Source organism: Ostrinia nubilalis, chromosome 13 (assembly GCF_963855985.1).
Source record: "Ostrinia nubilalis chromosome 13, ilOstNubi1.1, whole genome shotgun sequence".
In the NCBI taxonomy this organism is placed as follows: domain Eukaryota; kingdom Metazoa; phylum Arthropoda; class Insecta; order Lepidoptera; family Crambidae; genus Ostrinia; species Ostrinia nubilalis.
The window spans coordinates 3,109,282-3,121,879 of NC_087100.1; the positions used below are offsets into that span (position 1 = coordinate 3,109,282).

The following is a 12,598-nucleotide window of genomic DNA, read 5'->3' on the forward strand; positions in this document are numbered from 1 at the left end:
GCGCCGCCATCTTGGATTGAAAATGCGATTTCGGGGTGTTTTTAGGGAGGTGTCACTCCGAGATGCGCAATTGTTTTAGAAAATTTCTTTTGGGTATTTGTGACTTATATAGTCTGCTTCAAGGCCACATTTACAGATTATCAAAAAACAAGATGGCGGCTGAGCCGTCGGCCATTTTGTTGCGATCAAAAAATTTCTAAACTTTGACAGCAATTTTCCGGTAGATGGCGACACCGGAGTAGGGTACAATGTTCCGGGCGATGGTTGGTCTGTTATTCGAGTGTTGCCATGAATAGGAAAAAACTACCATTTTGGAAGAAAATTTTCCACCACGGCCCCGGATAGTAGAAAATGGAAATTTCCAAAAATTCCAAAAACTTGGTATGCAGTTTGGTGACGTTTGGGGACCTGAATGACATTTCACCATTTTTATGAAAAAAGTCTGGCAACACTGAAAGTTACGGGGAAAACAAATTTTCGCGACATGGGTGTCTTTAAAGTTAGTGACAGACAGAAATAATTATGGCAGAAAAAAAATAAAAATGACGTTTGGTCGGATATACGACCCAGATTATGGGAAAAATCCGAAATGTCAGAAAATCAAGATGGCGGCTGAGCGGGCGGCCATTTTGTAAAAAGTTGAAAATTTCGAAATTTTGGAATTCATTTTTCGAGTAGTTGGCAACATTTCGGAAAGTCGAGTTGTATGAGGCGGTTGTGTGTCTTGTCGAGAGGTTTCGCTTAGGTGAAGAAATTTCTCCAGTGTTGCCATACCTTAGGAGATTTGGTCCAAAAATGTCGAAAGTAGAAATAACGACTTCCGGTCAAAAATTTGGACGACGCCTCCTGCAAAGGGGTCGTGCAAATGACATTTGACCATTTTCATCTCGATCACCTGGCAACACTGGGAGCTACGGGGAAAAGTATTTTTTTCGACATGGGTGTCTTTAAAGTTAAGGACGGACAGAAAGAGATATGGCAGAAAAAATCTAAAAATGGGGTTTGGTCAGTTATACGACCCAGATTATGGGAAAAATCCGAAATCATAGAAAATCAAGATGGCGGCTGAGCGGGCGGCCATTTTGTAAAAAGTTTCAGTTTTCTGATTTTTCCAATGCGTTTTTCGGGCAGTTGGCAACATTTGGGAAAGTCGGGTTGTATGGGGCGATTACGTAGTTTGTCAAGGAGTATCGTTTGGGAAAACAAAAATTTCCAGTGTTGCCATACTTTGAGAGTTTTGGTCCAAAAATTTAAAAAATGGAAATAGCGACTTTCAGTCAGAAATTTGGATGACGCCTCCTGCAAATAAGTCAAACTAATGACATTTGACCATTTTCATCTCGATCACCTGGCAACACTGGGAATTACGGGAACACAAAATTTTGTGACATGGGTGTTTTTAAGGCGTTGCTCCTCGGGACTGGGTGAGGATAGAAAAAAAGTAAAAATGGGGTTCGGCGCGGAAAATGGTCCAGATTAAGGCAAAAATGCAAAATTTTGGAAATCCAAGATGGCCGCCAAGCGTTCACCCGTTTTCCTAAAGGGACTAAATTCTCCATACAAATTGTATGCAGGGGGGCTCAGCTAACGTAGAAAAAGGCGAGGCCGTAGGCCGAGCGATAGTGTAAAGCCCAAGAGTCGCCATAGATTTATTTTTAATGCGTCAAAAAAGGACTAGAGCCCAGTGACAGACAGAAAGGCGAGGCCGAAGGCCGAGCGATGGTTCAAATCCCGACAGTCGCCATAGATTTACTTGTGTTGCGTCAATAAAGCAAAAGAGCCTTGCGACAAACGAGAAGCCCCCCTGTAATTTTTGCGAGGCCGAAGGCCGAGCTCCGAATGCGAGGCCGCAGGCCGAGCGCCGCGTAGGGCGAAGCCCGGAGCGGCCAGCATCGCAGATCTAGCTTTTGTAGCCCGCGTAGCGGGCGACCAAAGCTAGTCTATATTATATAAAGCTCGATTACCACTCACTCACTGACTCACTGACTGATCAGGGGTATTTTTGGGGTATTTAGAGGGGAGGGGGGTAAAATTGTTAGTGTTTGTTTTAAACTAGATTTTTCGACTGCCAGCTTTACCACATTTTTTGAACCAAAAAACAAAATGGCGGCATTTTTTGAGACAACAACTTTTTTGTTTTTCATCCTGAATTTTTTCCTTTTTGGGAGTTTATTTTGGTTGCCAAGATGTGTTAAAAAATGTGGGAAAAAAACGGAAAAACAAAATGGCCGCGCCGCCATCTTGGATTGAAAATGCGATTTCGGGGTGTTTTTAGGGAGGCGTCACTCCGAGATGCGCAATTGTTTTTGAAAATTTCTTTTGAGTATTTGTGACATGTATAGTCTTCTTTAAAGCCTCATTCACAGATTATCAAAAAACAAGATGGCGGCTGAGCCGTCGGCCATTTTGTAGCGATCAAAAAATTCACAAACTTTGGTAGCAATTTTCCGGCAGATGGCGACACCGGAGTGGGGTACAATGTTCCGGGCGATTGTTGGTCTGTTATTCGAGTGTTGCCATAAATCGGAAAAAACTACCATTTTGGAAGAAAATTTTCCACCACGGCCCCGGATAGTAGAAAATGGAAATTTCCAGAAATTCCAAAAACTTGGTATGCAGTCTGGTGACATTTGGGGACCCGAATGACATTTCACCATTTTTACGAAAAAAGTCTGGCAACACTGAAAGTTATGGGGAAAAGTTTTTTTTGCGACATGGGTGTCTTTAAAGTTAGTGACAGACAGAAAGAATTATGGCAGAAAAAAAATAAAAATGACGTTTGGTTGGATATACGACCCAGATTATGGGAAAAATCCGAAATGTCAGAAAATCAAGATGGCGGCGGCGTGGGCGGCCATTTTGTAAAAAGTTGAAAATTTCGAAATTTTGGAATTCATTTTTCGAGTACATGGCAACATTTTGGAAAGTCGAGTTGTATGAGGCGGTCGTGTGTCCTGTCGAGAGGTTTCGCTTGGGTGAAGAAATTTCTCCAGTGTTGCCATACCTTAGGAGATTTGGTCCAAAAATGTCGAAAGTAGAAATAACGACTTTCGGTCAAAAATTTGGACGACACCTCCTGCAAAGGGGTCGTGCAAATGACATTTGACCATTTTCGTATCGATCACCTGGCAACACTGGGAGCTACGGGGAAAAGTATTTTTTTCGACATGGGTGTCTTTAAAGTTAAGGACGGATAGAAGGATATATGGGAGAAAAAATCCAAAAATGAGGTTTAGTCGGTTATACGACCCAGATTATGGGAAAAATCCGAAATGTCAGAAAATCAAGATGGCGGCTGAGCGGGCGGCCATTTTGTAAAAAGTTTCAGATTTCTGATTTTTCAAATGCATTTTTCGGGTAGTTGGCAACATTTGGGAAAGTCGAGTTGTTTGTGGCGATTGTGTAGTTTGTCAAGGAGTATCGTTTGGAAAAACAACAATTTCCAGTGTTGCCATACTTTGAGAGATTTGATCCAAAAATGAAAAAAATTGAAATAACGACTTTCGATCAAAAATTTGGATGACGCCTCCTGCAAATAGGTCAAACTAATGACATTTGACCATTTTCATCTCGATCGCCTGGCAACACTGGGAATTACGGGAACACAAAATTTTGTGACATGGGTGTTTTTAAGGCGTTGCTCCTCGGGACTGGGTGAGGATAGAAAAAAAGTAAAAATGGGGTTCGGCGCGGAAAATGGTCCAGATTAAGGGAAAAATGCAAAATTTTAGAAATCCAAGATGGCCGCCATATTTTCAGCCGATTTCGTAATTGAACTAATCTCTCCATACAAATTGTATACTTAGCACGATTACCACTCAATGACTGACTCACTGATCATGGCCATTTTTGGGGGGTTTAGAGAGGAGGAGGGTACGAGTAACAGCACTTGTTTCGAACTAGATTTTTCAACACGCAGTTTATCAGATTTTTTGTACTAAAAACCAAAATGGCGGCCTTTTTTGACACACCAACTTTTTCGTTTTACGTCCTGATTTTTTTATTTTTTGGGGGCCGGTTGAAGTTGTCATTTGGTGTTCGAAAATGTGAGAAAAAAACGGAAAAACAAAATGGCCGCGCCGCCATCTTGGATTGAAAATTAGATTTCAGGGGTGTGTTTAGGGAGTTGTCATTCTGAGTTGTGCAATGGTTTTTGAAAATTTCTTTTGAATATTTGTGACATGTATAGTCTTCTTAAGAGCCACATTCACAGATTATCAAAAAACAAGATGGCGGCTGAGCCGTCGGCCATTTTGTTGCGATTATGAAATTCCCTAAAGTTTGACACCAATTTTCCGGTAGATGGCGACACCGGAGTAGGGTACAATGTTCCGAGCGATTGTTGGTCTGTGTCTCGAGTGTTGCTATGAATCGGAAAAAACTACCATTTTGGTAGAAATTTTTCCACAACGGCCTCGGATAGTAGAAAATGGAAATTTCTAGAAATTCCAAAAAGTTGGTATGCAGTTTGGTGACGATTGGGGATCCGAATGACATTTCACTATTTTTATCAAAAAAGTCTGGCAACACTGAAAGTTACGGGGAAAACAAATTTTCGCGACATGTCTGACTTTAAAATTAAGGACAGACAGAAGGAGTTGTGGCAGAAAAAAACTAAAAATGAGGTTTTGTCGGATATACGATCTAAATTATGGGAAAAATCCGCAATGTCAAAAAATCAAGATGGCGGCTGAGCGGGCGGCCATTTTGTAAAAAGTTGAAAATTTTGAAATTTTGGAATTAATTTTTCGAGTAGTTGGCAACATTTTGGAAAGCCGAGTTGTATGAGGCGGTTGTGTGTCTTGTCAAGAGGTGTCGCTTGGGTGACAAAATTTCTCCAGTGTTGCCATACTTTGAGAGATTTGGTCCAAAAAACTGGTAGAAATAACGACTTCCGGTCAAAAATTTGGATGACGCCTCCTGCAAAAGGGTCGTGCAAATGACATTTGACCTTTTTCATCTCGATCACCTGGCAACACTGGAAGTTATGGGGAAAAGTATTTTTTGCGACATGGGTGTCTTTAAAGTTAAGGACGGACAGAAGGAGTTATGGCAGAAAAAGTCTGAAAATGGGGTTTAGTGGGTTATACGACCCACATTATAGGAAAAATTCGAAATATCAGAAAATCAAAATGGCGACCGAGTGCGCGGCCATTTTGTAAAAAATTTCAGATTTTTTATTTTTCCAATGCTTTTTTCAGGTAGTTGGTAACATCTGGGAAAGTCGAATTGTATGTGTGTGTTTGTCAAGAGGTGTCGCTTGGGTAAAGAAGTTTCACCAGTGTTGCCATATTTTGGGAGATTTGGTCAAAAAAATGTAAAAAATGTAAATAATGAGTTCCGGTCAAAAATTTGAATGTCAACTCGTGCAAAGTAGCTAATCCTAAAAAGGTTATTTGACCATTTTCTTCTCGATTACCTGGCAACACTGGAAGCTATGAGAAAGAGTATTTTTTGCGACATGGGTAGGTATCTTTATAGTTAAGGAACGGACAGATGGAGATATGGCAGAAAAAATCTAAAAATGGTGTTTGGTCAGTTATATGACCCTAATTATTAGAAAAATAAAAAATCATGGCAAATCAAGATGGCGGCGGAGCAAGCGGCCAATTGGTAAAAAGTTTCATTTTTCTGATTTTTAAAATTCATTATTAGGGTAGTTGGCAATATTCGCGAAAATTGGGTTGTATGAGGCGTTCATGTGTCTTGTCAAGAGGTATCGCTTGGGTAAAGAAATTTCTGCAATGTTGCCATATTGTTGGAGATTTGGTCCTTATATTTAAGAAATAAATGGAAATAATGACTTCCGGTGATGATGAAACGTGTGCAAATAAGTGAAACTAATGACATTTGACCATTTTTATCTCGATGACCTGGCAACACTTGGAGTTACGGGATTACACAATTTTTGGACATGAGGTTTTTAAGGCATTGCTGTTCGGAACTCGGTAAACTTAGAGAAAAAGTAAAAATGGGGTTCGGTGCGGAAAGTAGTCCAGATCAAAGAAAAAATACAAAATTTTGAAAATCCAAGATGGCCGCCAAGCTGTCAATCGCTTTCGTAACCGAACTAAATTCTCGATACAAATTGTATACAGGAGCTCACTAAGGCGAGACCCAAGGCCGAACGATAGTCAAAGAACGAAAATCGCCACACTGAGAACCAGCGTCGTGGCCTCCCTCACCGGGGGCCACGGAATATGCTGAGTGGGGTCCCATTGCGATGGACATCGCTGTGCGACAGGGTGGCACTGCCCCCCTAGACAAAACGCACTTTTTCTTTTTGATCGAATCGAAAATCGAATCCGTCAAAACTCCATACAAAAAAGGGGCTTTTTCGACCACTTTTCGACTGGTTTGCGATTATAATTTGCACTTTGTCTAGACCCACTGCTCAGTTTACTTTCACTTTCATTGTATGTTTTATGTCACCTATGTCTTATTTACTTTTTTTTCTATTATTTTACATCTTTTGTCTTCTATGATGTCCATGGCAATAAATGTTTCTTTCTTTCTTTCTTTCCATAAATTTAATTTTAATATTTAAGACAGGACTGCAGCCCAGTGTTATAAGAATATTACTTGCGCATATAGCAGCTATTTCCACAAAGTTTTATTGCTATCTAAAAAGAAATATCAGTTAGGAGAAAAATTTCGAATGGAAAATGTCCACAGGAAATTAAATCGATTTCTTAAAAAATTTAGTATTGTTAGTTAGGAGGTATTGCCACTTAACCATTGGTATGTATTCTAATCATGCCGACAAAGTAATAAAACAAAATTTAAAAAAATATTTTTTAGGGTAGCTTCCCTATATTTAAAGTGGGGATTTTTTTTTCATCTTCTACCCCATCTGTGGGCTTAGGGGTTTCTAAGACAATTTTTTTATGTAAACGGATCCCGTTTGCAAAATATTAAAGTAGCACTTTATTGAAGCCAATTTTTGTTCGAGTAACTTAGGGCGTCCCCCCATTAAAAGTGTTAAGATGAAGTACTAATTGCTTGCTTCAGAAATATATTGCGGTAACGACGGGCAACTACGGAACCCTACACTGCGCGTGGCACGAAACGCACTTGGTTAACAGAGCCCCGATTACGGTAATTTTTAACGTCTCCAATTCAGACGCGTTTCATCGATTCTGCGAAACGATTGGTCAAAACAGCTGATGTACGCTGCGCTGTTTTGATCATTACGCTGACCAATCGTATCGCAGAATCGATGAAGCGCGTCTGGATTGGAAACGTTTAAAGTTACCGTAATCGGGGCTCTGGTTTATATCTATAGATTAGAGGGCAGTGCGTTTAATTGCACTAAGGGTAGTTTCACAGGACGGCTCCGGAGGTACCAGTGGCGAGTGGTGGAGGCTGTCTAGGCATAGTGACTGCGACATTGGGTAGCATGGTCATTTGCCAACCGGATGACACTAGCATTGACGGGCTACGGGTCATAATACCGCTCCAGAAAGCCCACTTAGGTAGGTAACGACCATTTTCTGCCGGCTGTAGTCTTCCACATGACCAATCGACTTCTTCATCCCCTGCCCTTTTAATAGGCCTCGAACAGTGACCACCAGTACAATACATTCATGCCGCACACTGAAAGCCGAAGGCGTAATGACGTTTTCCTTGTGTGAGACCGAATAGGGACCGCTGACGAATGTTTGAGGCACACGCCAATACTTACTCCTGGTAATGTCCCGCGTTCTCAACTCATATGGTCCTACCCATCTGGCAGGGTGATAAGCCCCACCACATGAGAGCAGCCCTTGTGGGTAGTTATATTCTACACATTTTTATAGATTTTAATTCTTATTATTTCTCAAGCAAGAATCAGTAACTTGTACATAGGTTACATAGGTACTTGTGCGAGGCAACGAGCGCGCATTATGAAATAACTAGCGGCCTCCCGCGACTTCGTACGCGTGGATCTCGTTTTACCCCCTTTACCGAAATTTCTTTCAGCCATCTCACTAACTTTTGTGTGTTATAAATTGTACTTATTAATTAAATAAATAAATATTATTGGATATACAGGGTGGAATTTTGTAATGCCACCTAGAGGAAAAGTTTTTTTTAATGCTAGACAAGGCAGGTATTTGACCGCAATCGCACCTGGTGTTAAGTGAGATGCAGTCTAGGATGGTACATATCAGTAAGTACTCATAATACTGTAGCTAGAAAATTTTACTGAAAGAAAACATTTCTTTGTTTTTGAAAAGAAAGAGAACTGCATTGAAAGATTTTCGAAAATTGTCCACCATACCATACAATGTGTTCTGTACATAAATAAAATAATTTAAGATTTCATGGTTTTCATTTCATTTGATTTATCAAGTTTATTAAAGAGATTTCATCCTTATACTTAACCATAACAATTGATGCAATAAAAATACAGGTTGTAATTTTTAATAGATTTCAGTTGGTTTGATTCTGGGTGTGGCAAGAAAATGTTTGTAAATCTTTGAATGTAGTTCTATTTCTTTTCAAAAATAAAGGAATATTTTCTTTGAGAAAAAAGTTCTATCTACAATATTAAAAGTACTTTCCCTCCAGGTGGCATTATAAAATTCCACCCTGTATTGCGACATCCAGTCCCAAAATAATTTTTAAAAATATAAAGAACAGGACTTACTAAAGTACTTACTCGTATTATTATGACATTTGTTGAAACTAAATGTGGTAAGTATTGCCTACTTACTACTAAATTAAGTTAGTGTTATAGTACTTCATTACACAAAGAAAACATCTCTAAGAATAAATCTGGATATGAAAAACCTACACACAGCAAAATTCTAACAGTAAGAAGGATAAAAGTATTTACATAATAATTTATTTGATGCATTTAGCTGCATACCATGCTTGTAAAAGTAAGATTTTATGCACAAGAGCCAAACAAACAAGTTTAAGCTTGTAAAGAACTTCCAAACCTATTATTATGTAGAATAAGTTCTTAAAAGTGACATAGTATTTAAAAGTTTTCATCTGTATTTATTTATGAAAATAGCCTTGTCTCCGTCTGTATCATTACCATTAAAATATTACTATTATCTTGAACTCCATTAACATTGATGATTGATTGATACATTTTATTATATATTTACTTAGTTCAGTTGATAACATTCCTATATCATTTTTATCTCAACTTATTACATATTTAATATTAATTAAAACCCAATGAATTTTAAAACACTCATTTATTAAGAAGGCTTATTTAAAGATAATAATCAATTTATGTTCAATTAAATATTTTGGAATTATGAACAGTTTACTTTGGTTTGTTAAGATTTTATTAATTTTCATTAAATATTGGTTTTCCGGGACAAGTTGTACATCATTATTGATCACTTTAACATCTGAAAAGTAAAATATATAACTTTAATTAAATTGATAGATATTGTGCTTACATTTTGTTGTAAACATTAAGGCTCAGTTGCATTACATAACTTTGACCGTAACTTTAACGATAACTGGTGTTTTCTGAATGAAGTTTGATAGATTTTTGATGTTTGTTAAAGTAAGATGGTGTAACCCAGCCTTATAGTTAAACAATTTCATCAAAACTGTACAATACTTTTAGAGTGCAAGAGTAAAAAACATTCATCCTCAAAAACTTTGACCTCTTAAATATTATTGAATAATTAATAGTGCCATCAATTATCAAACGTTTCATAGTTATCATCAAGCATTACCTTACGCTGCAATCACCATTCTCTTTATTTTACACAGGCAAAATATGCATAGAGTTAACGTAACAGTATCACATTGAAAACTTAGATATTGTTGCAATATTGTACAAGGCTTCTGTTACTATTATTTTTAAGATCACTTGTTTCAGCTATAGATTATTTCTTTGAGATATGTATGTAAGTAACTATTCTTATTAATTTCATTCGAACAAAACAACACCAACCAAATCAAAACAAACTTTTGTTTGACAGTTTGGCAAGAAAAAAGGAACCATAGATTAGAGAGTGATAGGATGTTTCGTTCGGAAATTTAATCAAAAGATTTTGAAACGTCAAAGGACAAAAATGTGAATTTTAACCCGTGTAGCGCCCTTCTGTCAAATTTTGTTTTGTACGACTGAAAAATTAAGGTCCCTCGAAAGTAGGTAAAAGTGGAGCAGGCATAATTTACTTTTATCTTTATGAGATAAAAATAATAATTTTTCAGCGTTGTGAATGTCATCATCATGTTTTAAAAAAAAAAACTTCTATTATGGATGGATCGAAAAGCGAAATTTTGGACAGCGTTTTTTTTCACAACTTCTATTTTTTAAATTCATATTGATAGGTTACGTCACACTATGGATCGAAATTGCGATTTATGGACATAGCAATATTTTTCATAATTTCTATTTGAAAAAAATACCTATCGATACGTTACGTTATTCTGATGAATATATGTCGTTAGATTTTCTTTAAAACCAATAGTTTGGTTGGAAAAAAATATTTTCCATTTTCGTTGTATGAAATGAAATGGCTTGTTGACTATAATCCTACACTATCAGCGCGCGCCTAAAGTTGCCCGTTCACAAGTTATGTGGTTCTGAAAAATGAAAAAAAGTTAGTAAAAGTGTTTTTTTTTGGAATATCTTTAAAGATTCAACGAAAATATAAAGATTCCATACGTTAAAAATTTAAATTAACCTTAAATTACTGACAAATATTTAACTCATATTTTGGAACCTTGTAACTTCTGAACGGGCAACTTTGGGCGCGCGCTGATAGTTTAGGATTATAGTCAACAAGCCATAGCTTAGTCGAAATCTACCACTTTAAGTTTCATTCCATACAACGAAAATGGAAAATATTTTTTTCCAGCCTAACTATTGATTTTAGAGAAAAACTTTTAGCGACATTTATTCATCAGAATAACGTAAGTTACGTTCGATAAGTATTTTTTTCAAATAGAAATTGTGAAAGAAAAAAATCAATATGTCCATAAATCGCTATTTCGATCCATAGTACGTCTTACTGATTAATTAATGTCATTATCCCCTCAAGGATCAATAAGACCGGCGGCGGCTGCGCTGTTCATTACTTACAGTCATATAGATGAACTAATTTAAACTGAACCGTGTCACCAAACACATTGACAGGGGGGCGCCACCATCATTTCAACTATATAGTTTCCAACGTGGCAAAAATCGGAACCAGCGATTCGGTATTGATGGTGGTGGCACCCCCCTGTCACTGTCATGGGTGGGACAGTTCGTTTTAATTTATGTATATTATGTTACTTACCAGTTATTAATAATAATTACCGACAGTCGAGGTAAAAGTAAGAAAGTAATCACATTAATTTATCACTTACAAATATCTTAAAAGAGAACACCGGCTCGTGTACAGCAACACAATATTTTGAACGTTTTGATATCTTGATATATTAATATAAATTAGTGGTATCCTTCCGTTTGGCCAATGTACTTTTCGCAACTAATTCATTTGGTCAAATTGTCATTTGGCAAAATTTTACTTGGCAAATGTTTATATAGCAAATGTTTTATTTCGTCAAATATTATGTCCCAAATAATTTGTTTGGTCAAATTGACACCTCAAATACTTACCCACCGTTACCCACAAATCAAAGCATAAGGCACATTATCATGGTTTTCACAAGAATTTTATGTAAAACAAAGAGACTGCAGAAAGTAGTATGGTTGCAAAAAGTAGGTTTTGCTGAAAATAGTAGGTTAGGTTAGGTTAGAACAGTGACCCTTAATGCGCGAAGGCGAGCGAAGCGTGCCGCGGCAGCGGCCGCCGAGCGCTAAAATCACCACTATTGTTAATGAATCATTTGGAAATTTCGATAAAAAGAATGAAATAAGAAAATTATTTTAGAACAAATTTTATATTTACTACCCACTAAACAAAATAATAACCACAAGCTAATTTGTATTCCATTCTATGCACCAATCAAATTATTTTGTAAATAGTTTATCGTGAAATATTTTTGCCAAATGAAACATTTGGCAAAACATACTTTACCAAACAATAATTTGCTAAACAATAATATGCCAAAAACGACATTTGCGAATTAAAAGTTTGCAATAAGTTGTTTTGCCAAATGAAAATTTGCGAAACGTTGTTTGCGATGTAATAATTTGGGAAACGTTTTTTGGCCAAACATTAGTAATCCATAAATTAGTATAATGAGATTGGAATGTTTAAAATTTAAACGAATTGTTTAAAATTTAATAAATAGGTTTAGATGCGACGGGGGTGGACCTTGGGCCAACCCTAAGCAGTTTATTTAATTTTATACATACGTAAATGATTTCTTTAATCACTTTTACCAAATTATTCATAATAACCGATTGTTATTAATAATTCTTTTTCTATCATAATTAATCATCATAATCAAATCAGATTAAATAAAATCTGAGTTGCGTTCTATATCCTTTAGAGCGCCATGGTCTTTTTTAAAATACAAAACGTTTAACATTTCCGTGCAATATTTCTTTGATAAAAATATTTATAGAAATGCTTTAGTTATTTTATGCGTATTTTTGCGATTGCCTAAAACCCTAAATCTTTATTTTCAAAACAGAAATATATTTTTTTACTGTTCCAGGCGAAATAGGTTGGTGACCAAT

The 12,598-nt window shown here is 36.9% G+C and overlaps 1 long non-coding RNA gene across 1 annotated transcript; it reads right to left on the reverse strand.

Annotated features, from left to right (window-relative positions):
* Window positions 1-9,177: 9,177 nt before the first annotated feature.
* LOC135077114 (uncharacterized) lies at window positions 9,178-9,935 on the reverse strand. Its single transcript, XR_010258398.1, has 2 exons — window positions 9,690-9,935; window positions 9,178-9,353 (listed from the first exon to the last, which is right to left on the reverse strand). It is a non-coding gene; the product is annotated as an uncharacterized LOC135077114 (long non-coding RNA).
* Between the last annotated feature and the right edge of the window lie 2,663 nt (window positions 9,936-12,598).